General features: G+C 38.8%; 1 non-coding gene across 1 annotated transcript; it reads right to left on the bottom strand.

Annotated features, from left to right (window-relative positions):
* Positions 1 to 494: 494 nt before the first annotated feature.
* LOC145615794 (small nucleolar RNA R71) lies at positions 495 to 600 on the bottom strand. Its single transcript, XR_014107383.1, has one exon. It is a non-coding gene; the product is annotated as a small nucleolar RNA R71 (small nucleolar RNA).
* Between the last annotated feature and the right edge of the window lie 14,202 nt (positions 601 to 14,802).

The following is a 14,802-nucleotide window of genomic DNA, read 5'->3' as shown; positions in this document are numbered from 1 at the left end:
TGTTCCCTTTGATCCGGAGATTGAAAGAACTCTCTCAAGGAGGAGAGTAGCAAACAAGACATTGGATTATAGTTCCTCAAGCGAAGAAGAGATTGAACAAGAGCAAGTCATGGGAGAACAACCAAGAGTTGCCTTGAAAGAATTGGGAGTGCCCGGTGTATATAGGTTCGAGAGCGGCATAGCTCCACCTACAACACCGGCAAACGATTTTGAAATTAGGCCGGCAATGATCACCCTAACTGAGAGGAGACAATATAGTGGGGCAAAGAACGAGAGCCCATTGAACCATCTTAAGGAGTTTGAAAAATATTGTAACACAATCAAGGTTAATGGAGTGCCTCAAGAGTTTATCCGTCTTAAGTTGTTCCCTTTCTCCCTCATAGGAAGGTCTTTGGAATGGCTAGAAAAAGAGGTGAAGCCCAATTCATTGAGAACGTGGGATGATGTCACTAAAGCTTTCTTGTCCCGTTTCTATCTTCAAAAGAAAACGGCGGAGGCAAGGGCTTTAATTCAAGGGTTCAAGCAAAAGCCAAATGAGAGTCTTTATGAAGCATGGGAAAGATTTAAGGAGTACCAAAGAGAATGTCCTCACCACGGAATTCCAACATATCAATTGATCCAAATCTTCTATGGTGGTTTGAGTCCTCAAGGCAAAGCATGTCTTGATGGAGGGGCCGGTGGTCCAATCATGAACAAAACAGAAGAAGAAGTTGTGGACATAATAGAGGATGTGGTGACTTACTATAGAGATTTGCAAGATGGGGAAAGAGATTCTTCAAGCAAGCAATCTTCGTTGTATTCGGTGGACCATCTCAATGCCATCAACAATCTTTCCTCTCAAATGACAATCTTTGTGCGGCCGCACATGGCTGGACGAGCCTTTATCTTCTTCCTCCTCCTTCTTTCCTTCATTTCATCACTTCCCCTTATCCAACCTCACGGCTTCCCCTTCAAACCCTCCTCTTGTGCGCACCTCTACCCCCCTCATTCACCATCTCAAATCCTTCAAATCCTCACTAAAATCACTCCATTTTCACTCAAAATCACTCACAAACCTTCCTACACTCAAAATTCCTCACAAATTGACCCAAATTTCACTCACTCTCTCTCCTACTCTTGGTGGCCGAAAATTGGGGTTTTTGTTGTGGGTCGAAATTGCTCGCTCTAAGTTGGTTAATCTTCCTTCTTTTATGGTATAATCACTAATCCTTGCTTTAATTTTGCCAATTATATCATAATTTTGCATAGATTGAAAATTTGTATGAGCATGAATAGTGTAGTATTGGTTTTGTGATTTTTGATGCTTGATCTTGATATTGGTTGTGATTTGGTGATGTTTATTGATTGATTTTGCATAACATGGTATTGTTTGTTGATTTTGTAGTGATTCTCATCATTTTTTGTTGATATCTTGTGAGTTGGATTTTTGGAATATGGGTAGTATGTTGTGATTGTGGTATTGGTCTTGTGGTTGTTCTTGAATTGTTGAAAGGAGTTTTTCTTGGATTATTGGTGTTGTTGATTGGTTTGGAATTGGTTTTGATTGAAAGGAAGTGTGAAATTGGAGTTTGGTGATTTTGGTAGTAAGTGGTGAACTTGGGTGTGGTGTTCTAGGTTAATTGGTTTTGCTTCTTGTTCATTGTTGGTGACCTTTCTCAAACTCTCAAACATGTCTAAATACTTCAAGAAACTCACCAAGAAAAGAAAAACCGATGTTAGCATCGATGAGCCTCGCCCAAGCACCTCCTCTAGGCCGAGTACATCTTCTAGGCCAAGTACTTCCAACCCCTCTTCCTCTCAAACACGACCTCCAACCTCTCTACCCAAAAAGAAAAATTTCACCGACAAACAAAAGACCTTCTACCAACAGTTGAAGGAAGAGAGAACCCTCAAACAAGCCACTATTTCCAACCCGATATGGTGAAATTGGGGATAGATGATGATGTGCGTTCGTTGCTCTTAAACCTTCGGTTGGGTTCTTTCATCATCGATGCCTATCGCACCTACAAGGATCCTACATTGGAATTCTTGGCTACCTTGGAGCTTGTACCCGTAGGAGGGGTATATCGGGTGCGATTCCAATTGTTCAACCATGTCTTCGACCATTCCTTGGAAGAGTTCAACGCGGCATTGGACTTTGATCCCCACGGGGATATTTTGAACGTTGAACCTTATATCTTCCTGGAGTATGATCACAACTCATGGTGGGAAGACATCTCGGGTGGTAACGAGTTTATCACCAACAGGGCTAAGATTTCATCGGTGTACCAACCTTGCCTTAGGGTTGTGCACCATCTTTTGGGCTATGTGGTGTTCCCTAAACAAGAGTTGGGAAATTGAGCAAGTTGGAGCTCAAGGTCTTGTGGTTGTCTACCCGCCCGGAGTATGTGGGCCGGTTGAACTTGGGGTATATCTTTGCCCAATATTGCGTGGATCTTCGTGGCCGGAGTTCGGGAGAGATCCCATGCGGGGGCATGGTGACTAGGCTCTTGACTCGCCTTCGCCTTGATGCATATCTCCCCTTTTGTAAGGAGATTGGGGATAGCACCTCCCTCTACCTTGACATGCAACAATTGGGTCAAATCCAATTCATCTCCAAGGGCTATAGTGAAGGAAGATATGAGTGGCTTAGGGGCAATGAGCATTGGTGCTATTTGCCTAACCCCGGGTTGACTTCTTTGGCATGTCCCCAAGTCCTTTCGGCGTCCTAACTTCGACTCCAATGAGGATGAGGAAGAAGATGATGAAGAACAACAACAACAACAACAACAACAACAACAACAACATCAACAATTTCCACAACAACAAGCTCCTCAAGAACAAGAACAAGGGCAACATGCTTTTGCCAATGCCGATTTGAGGGCTCTTAGTGAGCAAATGAGTGGATTGAAAATCCACGTGGATGGCATGTACGATCAAGACTTTGGGGCTATCTATGAATAACTAAGAGGTATTCAAGAAATGCAACAAGGTATGTTTGCTCAACAACAACAAATTTATGATGCGGAAGTTAATCGTGGGAACATTACTCCCCCGGTTAACTATCCGTATTTCCCGCCCCAACAAGGTCCTCTACCTTCGTATGGGCATCCTTATTGGTCGGGGCCTTCCAACCCCGACACCGAGCGTCGCTACTATCCGGATGAGCACGGTAACTATGATTACAAGGCTCCGGGTGGTAGTGACTATAGGGGTGATCCTAACTACCCCCATGTCCATCCCAACCACCCTTTTGAACTCACTTTGCCCGATAACTTCACCCCTCTTGCTTCTTGGCAACAAGATCTTTTCAAGGGGCATTATGGGTGGCCCGAGGGGTACACCGGAGGATGGGAGCCTTACCCTCATCCCTTCGATGACCCCGAGCGCAGCAAGGACCCCGATGGGGCCGGGTCGAGTGGGAGTGGTGGTGGTGATGGTAGTAGTTATTCGTTCCCTTTAGCTTTTCATGCTTTTTTCCTCCATCCCTTATATTTTTGATGCATGTTTTATTTTGCTTGGGATGTTGAGATGTATTTTTATCTAGCTTGGGGGAACTAATAATTTGCTCGGTGACCAATTTTGTTGTTGTGTACATACCTTAGTTGTTTGCATGCTTATTTTTATTCCTCTTGTTTGATTTCCTCATTTTCTTGATCTCTAGGCTACCTTCCTTGTAGCTAGCTTGTTTGCCCTATTTGCTTGGATGCTTGTTATTTGTGATGATGCTTTGCTTGAGATGTTGTTGTTGTTGATCCCTAATATCCAAATCCCTTCAATCCAAAACCCTTTGATCCAAATCCCTTGAATCCAAATCTTGTAGTTTAGTGTTGTTCTTTAGTTAGTTTAGACTTTCTTGTTTTCTTAGTTTCATTTCTTTTATTCTTTCTATTCTTTGATTAGTTTAGCTTTTATTTCCTTTGGTTGTATATACTTTTTGCTTAGATTAGTTTCATATTATTTGTTGTTTTCTTTTCTTTGTTTTGAAGTTACTAACCATTTTCTTTGTTCATAGTTTCTTTTATTTCTTTTTCTCACTTGGTTCCTTGAAGAGCTTTTGGATATGGAATGTAACAAGGTGGTTTCTACTTGCTTCGTTTATTTTTGCTAAGCTTGGAAGCCCGGTGAGACCTTTCTTATTTTTCTCTTTATTTTCCTTGGTTGCATAGAATAGGATTAGTTTAGGAGAAGTTGAATGGTTCGAGGATGAATGCTTGTTAACATGTAATGTGTTTGGGATCGATGATGTTGATGTCGATCGATCAGTTGTTTGTCGATTGGTAATTTTATGTATTTAACTTGCTTTCTAGTCCATTGCATGCTATTTCTCCTATATTTCCTTTTCTATGTCTCCATTTCTTTTCTTTTACTTTCTTTTATTTTACTTTTTCTTTTACTTTCCTTTACTTTTCTTTTCTTTTCATTTTTGATGTGATTTTGAGGCTTTATTTTTCATTTTTCTTATGAAATGAACTTTGTACATTGGACTTGTCTTTTGCATGATTTTCTTCCTAGGTTGTAAAGGTATGCACGGTTTGAGACTATGTTCGGTTGACTCTAGGATAGATGTATGCTAGGGTAGTTGGTTTAAACTAGGAGGATCATGAAGCCGGATTCTACTTGTTTGTGGCATGTTGGTAGTTGCTCCCTATAGTTAATTTGACACCATTAGTGAGTTTTTGCCACAACCTTGTGAGGTCACTTGTTTTTCTAGCCTTCAACATTTCTTGTATGAGCGGCGTGGATCCTTGACTATGCAAACCTAATCTAATAAAGCTTGATGTATGATTCTCAAACCCGAGACCGAACTATCTAGGAAGGACAAAGGAACATTTTTCGGGGTGGTATTTTTCTTTTTGTTATATTTTGTTATTTTCTTTATTTTATTTATTTTTGGGTTTACATTTGCCTTCTTGCAACCATTTGAGCCTTATCCCTTCTTTTCAAGCCACATCTTTAGTTATTTGACCTTTTGTTTCATTTTCTACATTTTCCTGGTTTTTGTGAAGCAATATGATTATTTGATATGGATTTTGTGGTGGATAATTTGGAATTTTGGATTTTTATGAATGCAAGTTTGTGATTTCATTTTCTTTGTGAATAATGGCAAATATTTGTGAAAAAGCCGTCCTACTTCATAAAAGGCATGGACTAATAAGTTGCATATAGAAAAAGCCGTCCGAATTGAGTAAAAGGCAAGGACATTGCAAATTCGTAAAAAGAAAAAAAAAACAAAAAAATTGAAAAAAGTGGAAAATTCAAAAATATTTTGATGTATTCCTTTTTCCTTCTAAGCATTGAGGACAATGCTTCATTTTAGCTTGGGGGAGAAGCGTGTACGCTTTTTGTATATATTTTTGTGAGTATAGCTTCAAGTAAGCTTGGGGGTGTTGTTTTTGTTTGGTAATTTTTTGATTGTGGTGTTAAGGATTGATCACCCTTTTGCTTCACTTTTTAGGAAAATCACCAAATTTTAAATTTTAACCTACCTTCACCCTTTATGCCTTACGTTACAACCTTGGGGAAAGACCTTTCTACCTAGATAGTTGAGTCACTACTCGGGGGAGGGCATCATGGGTCATTGCCTAAGGAAAGGGGATGCATAGTCAAGATTGTCGAGTAGCCTAAAAATAATTCTTTTTCCGGTTCCTTTGAGGAATCATTGGGACACTCACTAAGGGGAGATTTGAGACTAGTGGGGAGAACGCGGTAAGATTGTTTGGGATGAACGTGGATTGTGATGACTAGTTCCTATGCCTAGCATACCCTATGTTTCAATCAACCTTAGATATCTTGAAAAGTGCATACCTTAACTACTTAAGAAAGTTTGTCATTCATTTGCATTATAGTCTTTATGTTAGTTCATTTCGCAAAGGTTTGTTTTCATTTTGTTTTCCTTTCTTTTTATGGTTTGCCTCATTGATGTTTGGTGGAGAGTTATGGGTCAAACTCTTAGGATACCCTTACGAGACCTCACTCGTCCTCATAGGCGACTTTGGGGTTTAAAGGGCTTGTTGTAGCTAAAAGCAACCGTGATTCCTACAACAGTGAGTCTTAGTGTATATTCTTATCTTGAGTCTTTTTCTTTTTCATTTTCAATAAAATTTTCATCCTTTATCTTTCTTGCTTTGTTTTGCTCGAGGACGAGCAAAAGTTTAGCTTGGGGGAATTTGATGACTGACATTTATGGCACTTATTTGGTCCCTTTTTGGATGAATTCTATTTCATTTTATCTCTCTTTTCTTTAGTTTTCCTTAGTTTTATTCTTGTTTTCTTCATTTTATGCTTTTTGTAGTTAGTTTCTCTATTTTATGCATTTTCTAGTTTACTTGTTATTTTTCTCTTTTACTTGCTTTTTATCATTTGTTTGTAGGTGGTGATTGATTGTCAAAGAATTCCCGAGCTTCCTCTCTATGATCTTTCATTGTTTTCATGCCTAAAGATTGTGCAAGAAGCTTCAAGTCAAAGGTGGATCCAAGGGGCATGCTTCAAGGCCTTGTATATGCCTTTCTCATGGCTTATACTCTTCAAGAAATTCAAGAAAGTTTCTGCCTACTTTGTCCTCCATCATCATCATCTAGGATGTGTGCACCACTTGAGCTAGGACGAAGAGAAGAAGGGGGAAGTACCCAGCTAGGTGCGGGCGCACACAGGGGGTGTGCGGCCGCACATTGGTCGGGTGCGGCCGCACACCTGGTGCGTGAGGGCGCACCAATCTGGGTGTGTTCCCATGCGCGCCACTTTCTCTCCTCCATGCGCCCGCACCGACGTGGGTCTATTTTTGGGCGTCAATACTGACCTCCTCTTTGTATATATAGTTATTTCTTTCTATTTTTGGATAAGTTTTAGATTGGATTTCATATAGTTAGTTTTTAATTAGAATTTTAGAGAGAGAAACTCAAGGATTGAAGAGAGAGAAACTCATGGTTTTTGGTGATTGTTCAAGAATTCTTCATTGTAATTGATCTTTAGATCAAAGTTTTGTAAGGATCTTCTTCTTGATTTCAATACAAGTTTGATTCTAGTTGATTTCAATTTGTTTTTTATGTTATTGTTGATTGATTGAAGTTTGTTTGATGATTGATTGAAGTTTTATTGATTTTTGATTGATTGTTGATTTGATCTTTGATTTCAAATATGTTGATGATGAAATTGATGATTAGTGTAGTTTTGATCTTGATTTCCATGGCTAGTGAGTAGTTTTCTAGCTAGGGAAATGGTGAAGCATGTTTGAGTGATGGATTAGAGTAATTTGGGGATAATTGATGGAGTTGATGATATGATTAAATTCGGTTGATAATTCATGTGCATGTGTGTGATTGATTGAAGTTTGGCCATCTTTCATTATTGCACTAGATTGCATTGTGAGCTTGCTATGATACGGACCATTGATTAGTAACTTGCAATTTCACGATTGAGGTGCTTTGTGACGTTCCCTAGGTAGTGTTTAGCGTAGTTGACGCTAGTTAGACCTCTAGGTGAACTATCTTGGTATGCTCTTTTGGATACATGATTAATCTTCCTTCATATCACTTGACTTAGTCGGTTTGACCTCCCAAATTACCATTTTCCATTACAATTACATGTGGATCCATTGCCCTAGTGTCTTTTAGATTGATTTCATACAAGTTCTTGCATCATTTAGCTCTAGCTTTAGTTTCCTTCATAAACCCCTTTACGTGACTTCGAAATAGCTTGACTTAGGCATTGTGCATTCGACCTCCATTCCTTTGGGTTCGACCTTGACTTACCACTACACTTAATAGGGGTTTGTTGAGTTACAAATTTTGTTTGATTGGGTGGGGTGGTAGCCCAACGACCTACCGTTCTTCATCCCATCAAAAAGCACCCAAAGGAATGGAGGTCGAATGCACAATGCCTAAGTCAAGCTATTCCGAAGTCTAGTAGGGGTTTATGGTAGAAACTAAAGCTAAGCTAGGCAATGCAAAAAGCTTGTACTAATCAAATGCAAAGGCACTAGGGGAATGGATCCACATGCATCAACAATGAAGTTCAATCAACTTGGGGATTCAACCAATCAAGTCAAGAAATGTGAGGGAAAACCGAAATTGCAACCAAGAGAGTACATCAAGATATTCTCCTAGAGGTCTAATTAGCGTCAACTACATCAAACACTAGCTAGGAAACATCACAAGATATCTCAATCGAGTAAATGTAAGCCACAATCAATGGTCCGTATCAATGTGAACTCACAATGCAATCTAGTGTGAATAACAAGGGTGATCAAGCCTAATCAAGCGCACACATGCACAAAATCAATCAACCAATTTAATCACATTATCAACTCAATCAATTTCCCCCAAGTTAATCTCAATTCATCATTAATACATGTTTCACCACTACCCTAGCAAATAAACTACTCACAATCCATGAAGAACATCAAAATCAAAGCTAAACTAATCATCATTCCCAAATTCATCAATTGAAATCAAATTGAAACCAACAAATTCAATCAAAATCAATCAAACTATCAATTAACCAAATCAAACAACAATACTAATGAAATCAAACATTAAATTGCATTAAAGAGTAAAGAATCCTTACAAACTTGATAGAAATCAAATCAAATGTAGCAATTTTCAATCATCAATCATCAACCCACATTTTCTCTCTCTAAAAATGCTAAGAACTAGTGTTTTTCTCTCTCTAAAATCTAATCTAATCTCATTCTAACTCATTAAGATCTAATTCTCTCTCCATAAAAGGAAAGAAATAACTATCAATACAAAGAGGAAGTTGGGATTGACGTCCAAAAATAGACCCACGCTAGTGCGGGCGCTCGGAGGAGAGAGAGTGGCGCGCACGGGAACACACCTAGAAAGGTGCGCTCGTACGCACCTAGTGTGCGACCGCATTCGACAGATGTGCGGCCGCACACTCCTCGAGTGCGCCCGCACAAAGCTGCCGCTTCCTTCTCTTCTTCTTCGTCCTAGCTCATGCGGTGCACACATCCAAGATGATGGTGATGGAGGACAAGGTAGGCAGGAACTTTCTTGAATTTCTTGAAGGGTATAAGCCATGAGAAAGGCATATACAAGACCTTGAAGCATGCTCCTTGGACCTCCCTTTGACTTGAGACTTCTTGCACAAGCTTTAGGCATGAAAATCAATGGAAGACCATGGAGAGGAAGCTCGGGAATCCTTGGACAATCAATCACAACCTACAATCAAAGGATAAAAAGCAAGTAAAAGGGAAAAATAGCAAGTAAACTAGAAAATGCATAAAATAGAGAAACTAACTACAAAAAGCATAAAATGAAGAAAACTAGAATAAAGCTTATGAAAACTAAAGAAAAGAGTAATAAAATGAAATAAAATTCATCCAAAAAGGGATCAAATGAGTGCCATAAATGTCACTCATCAAATTCCCCCAAGCTAAACTTTTGCTCGTCCTCGAGCAAAACAAAGCAAGAAAGATCAAGGATGAAAGATTTATTGAAAATGAAAAAGAAAGACTCAAGATACGAATATACACTAAGACTCACTGTCGTAGGAATCACGGTTGTTTTTAGCTACAACAAACCCTTTAAACCCCAAAGTCGCCTATGAGGACGAGTGAGGTCTCGTAAGGGTGTCCTAAGAGTTTGGTCCATAACTCTCCACCAAACATCAATGAGGCAAACCATGAAAACAAAAGAAAAGAAAATGAAAATAAACCTTTGCGAAATGAACTCACATAGAGACTATAATGCAAATGAATGACAATCTTTCTCAAGTAGTTAAGGTATGCACTTTTCAAGATATCTGAGGTTGATTGAAACATAGGGTATGCTAGGCGTAGGAACTAGTCATCACAATCCACGTTCATCCCAAACAATCTTACCGCGTTCTCCCCACTAGTCTCAAATCTCCCCTTAGTGAGTGTCCCAATGATTCCTCGAAGGAACCGGAAAAAGAATTATTTTTAGGCTACTCGACAATCTTGACTATGCATCCCCTTTCCTTAGGCAATGACCCATGATGCCCTCCCCTGAATAGTGACTCAACTATCTAGGTCGAAAGGTCTTTCCCCAAGGTTGTAACGTAAGGCAATAAGGGTGAAGGTAGGCTAAAAATTTGAAATTTGGCGGTTTTCCTAATAGTGAAGCAAAGAACGGGCCCTTTCTTAGAATCACAATCAAGTAAACACCAATCCAAACAAAAATACTCACACCCCCAAGCTTATTCAAAGCTATAGATCACAAAGATATACACAAAAAGCGTATGCGCTTCTCTCCTAAGCTAAAATGGAGCATTGTCCTCAATGCTTAGAAGGAGAAAAGAATACATCAAAATATGTTTGAATTTTTTTCACTTTTCAATTTTTTTATTGTTTTTATTTTTACGAATTTGCAATGTCCTTGCCTTTTACGTAATTCGGACGGCTTTTTCTATATGCAACTTATTAGTCCATGCCTTTTATGGAGTAGGACGGCTTTTTCTCAAATATTTGCCCTTATTCAAGAAGAAAAATGATATCACAAACTTGCATTCATAAAAACCAAAATTCCAACTTCATTCACCACAAACTCAACCACAAATGATCGATTTGCTTCACAAAAACCAAGATTAGAAGAAAATGAAACAAAAGGTCAAATAACTAAAGATGTGGCTTGAAAAGAAGGGATAAGGCTCAAATGGTTGCAAGAAGGCAAATGTAAAACCAAAAATAAAGAAAATAACAAAATATAACAAAAATGAAAAATACCACCCCGAAAAATGTGCCTTTGTCCTTCCTAGATAGTTCGGTCTCGGGTTTGAGAATCATACATCAAGCTTTATTAGATTAGGTTTGCATAGTCAAGGATCCACGCCGCTCATACAAGAAATGTTGAAGGCTTGAAAAACAAGTAACCTCACAAGGATGTGGCAAAAACTTACTAATGGTGTCAAATTGACTATAGGGAGCAACTACCAACATGCCACAAACAAGTAGAATCTGGCTTCATGATCCTCCTAGTTCAAACCAACTACCCTAGCATACACCTATCCTAGAGTCAACCAAACATAGTCTCAAACCGTGCATACCTTTACCACCTAGGAAGAAAATCATGCAAAAGACAAGTTCAATGTACAAAGTTCAATTCAAAAGAAAAAAAAATGAAAAATAAGGCCTCAAAATCAAACCATAAATAAAAAGAAAAATAAAAGAAAATAAAAGAAAAGGAAAGTGTAAGAAAAATAAAAGAAAAGAAATGGAGACATAGAAAAGGAAAATAGGAGAAATAATATGAAATGGACTAGAAAGCAAGTTAAACACATAAGAATCCTAATCGACAAACAAGTGATCGATCGACATCATCGTCATCGATCCCAAACACATTACGTGTTAACAAGCATCCATCCTCGAACCATTCAACTTCCCCTAAACTAATCCTATTTTATGCAACCAAGAAAAATAAAGAGAAAAATAAGAAAGATCTCACCGGCTCCAAGCTTAGCAAAAATTAACGAAGCAAGTAGAAACCACCTCGTTGCATTCCATATCCAAAAGATTCTTCAAGAAACCAAGTGAGAAAAGGAAAATAAAAGAAACTATAAACAAAGAAAATGGTTAGTAACTTCAAAACAAAGAAAAGAAAACAACAAATAAAAGGAAACTAAACTAAGCAAAAAGTATATACAACTAAGGGAAATAAAAGCTAAACTAATCAAAGAATAAAAGAAAAGAAACTAAGAAAGCAAGAAAGTGACTAAACTAACTAAAGAACTAAACTAAAAATTGAAGGATTTTGATGGAGAATGAGGAGGGAATTGAGATGCGCACGAGTGAGGAGGGTTTGAGAGGGAGTGCGTGAGGTAGGAGATGAGGAATGAGGGGAATGAAAGAAAGAAGAAGGAAGAGGAATTAAAAGGAACACGGAGCAGGGATGTGCGGCCGCACAAGGCTGGTGTGCGCCCGCACTATGTGCGTGTGCGGCCGCACACTGCCTGGCTTCTCCCTTTCTTTCTTCTTCTTCTTTTTTTTCTTTTCTTTGATACTTACTGCCTATTTGGGTGCGCACATGAATCATGATGGTGATGAGGAAAACCATAGGCAGTAGCTAAAAACACTTTTAAAGATCCCAAAGATAAAGATTCATGTGCTCACCACAAGAATTCACTAAGTATCAACTTTCTCCAACCATGAAAACATGAATTTCCTATCTTACCTCTCTAAAATTCTTACCCCTTTTACCTCAAATTTCGATCGGAATCGAAAACATTCATGATAAGTGCCGCAAACACCTTCCATTCACCATGCATTCTCGAAGAAATCCAATCCCGTAAAATTCATCCTAAAAATCCAAACAAGTAGAAAAGTGAAGGAAAAGAAAAGGTAATAAAAGAAACAAAAACAAGAAAACTCAAAAATCAAAAGGAAAAGTTAGAAACTCCGGGTTGCCTCCTGGGAAGCGCTTGCTTAAGGTCCTAAGCTCGACCCTTCTTCCAAATCATGGAGGGTCAAAGAACACAACCTTCTTCAAGGTAGTTGATGGAGCAAAATCTTCTCAAATTTTGAGCAACTTCTCATCGTTGCTTAATGAAACCTTCACAAAATTCTTTTCAAATTCTTCCTTCTCTTTTCTCAATTTCTTTCTTTTTCTTGATTTCTTCGAGTCACGGGCCTTTTTCTTTAGCTTGACTTCAACATCCTTAACCATGGAAGCTTTCTCTTCATCTTGAGAATTAAGCTTGAACCAATTTGGAATCTCAATTTCTTTCTCATTCCTTGGCTTTGGAATTACAAATTCTTCTTCACTAACATCATCAAAACTTGCACAAACATCATCAACAATCTCAAAAATATCGTTAGTAGAAGTATCAACCATGCACACATCATTAATGGAACGAGAAAGACTAGCACATGCTATATCTTGCACACAAGACAAGGACTCATGCATTGGCTTCAACTTAAAACTCTCTTCTAATTTTCCACATCTCAAAGTGATTCGGCCTCCCTTTACATCTATTAAGGCTCCTGAAGTGGCTAAGAAAGGTCTCCCTAGAATGATTGGAATATGCTCATCCTCCTCAATCTCCAAAACAACAAAATCCACGGGAAAGACAAACTCTCCAATCTTTAGAGGGACATCATCAATTCTCCCCTTAGGAAGCTTAATAGAGCGATCGGCCAATTGAAGTGTTATATTAGATGGTTGAAGCTCACCTAGATCAAGCCTCTTGAAAACCGAAAAGGGCATAATACTCACACTAGCCCCTAGATCACACAAAGCATTCTCAAAAACCATCTTCTTGATTTGGCAAGGGATTGAAAAATTCCCCGGATCTTCCATTTTCTCCGGAAACTCACCATGGACAAGAGCACTAAAACACTTCCCTCCTTCCACCGAACTACCCTCATCAAAATTTTCCTTCTCCTCAAGTATCTCCTTAAGAAACTTGGAGTACTTAGGCATATCGGGAATTGGCTCGGTAGAGGGTGTAGAATCATGGACTTTCTTAAGAACTTCAAGGAACTTCCCGAATTGCTCATCCATTTTGAATCTCAAGAATTTTTGGGGGTATGGTAGATCGGGAAATCTCTCTACCGCACTCATCTTTTCAACAACACTTTCTTCTTTTTCCTCAACCTCACAATAAATTTCCTTAGACTCAACCCTCTCCACTTCATTCTCCATAGCACCACTCTCATCTTTTCCCTCCTTTGAACAAGAAACTCCCTCACTAAAGTCATTTCCTCCACTAGTGGCAATAGAGTACACGGGTTTCTTTGGTTCAACACCTTGGGAAGGCAAAGATGAAGGACTAGCATAATCCTTAATAGTGCTTGCTAATTGGGTTATTTGAGTCTCAAGCATCTTATTGTGAGTCATCATCTCATTGAATTTATTATCACTAACCGCCATATAGGTGCTAATGATCTTGGTTTGATTATCAATCAATTCCTCCAAAGTAGTCGTAGGAGAAGAAGGTTGTGAATAGGAATTTTCACCTTGAGTCTTTGGAACAAATCCGGGTGGGGGACCTCTTTGAGCATTGTTTTGAAAATTTCCCCTTCCTTGATTGTTCCAATTACCCCTATTTTGATTTTGAACATAACCTTGATTATGGTTACCAACACTTTGATTATGGTTACCATTACCTTGGTTATGATTTCCATAACCTTGGTTTTGATTACCATAGCCTTGGTTTTGATTACCATAATTTTGGCTTTGATTTTGGTCACTATAACCTTGGTTATGGTTACCACGAGAACCTTGATTCCCTTGGTTCCTATAACCACCACCATGATTATAGTTGTCAAAATTGCCTTGGTTTTGGTAATTCCTATTCCATTGGCCTCTTTGATTATCAAACCTTTGGACATTGTAGTTTGACACAAAATTAACATGCTCACACTCATTGTTGTCAAATTCATCAACAAATTCATTGTTGCAATTGCTAGAATCATGGTCATATGATCAACATACATCACAAAACAAACATCCCATAGGCATATTATGTGAAGTAGAAGGAGTTTGAGAGTTAGAAGAAGTACCTCTCCCCTTAATTTGGGAGGGAAGATTTGAAGCTTGAGAAGAGGAAGAAACACTCTCCAACTTGGCCTTGATTGCCGTCATCTCCTTTCCCAAGTTTGTCATTTGAGAGGAAAGATTGTTGATGGCATTGAGATGGTCCACCGAATACAACGAAGATTGCTTGCTTGAAGAATCTCTTTCCCCATCTTTCTAATCTCTATAGTAAGTCACCACATCCTCTATTATGTCCAAAAATTCTTCTGTTTTGTTCATGATTGGACCACCGGCCCCTCCATCAAGACATGCTTTGCCTTGAGGACTCAAACCACCATAGAAGATTTGGATCAATTGATATGTTGGA

This window comes from Chenopodium album, chromosome 25 (assembly GCF_948465745.1).
Source record: "Chenopodium album chromosome 25, dcCheAlbu1.1, whole genome shotgun sequence".
Lineage (NCBI taxonomy): Eukaryota > Viridiplantae > Streptophyta > Magnoliopsida > Caryophyllales > Amaranthaceae > Chenopodium > Chenopodium album.
This window is presented reverse-complemented; position numbering and strand designations above follow the sequence as displayed.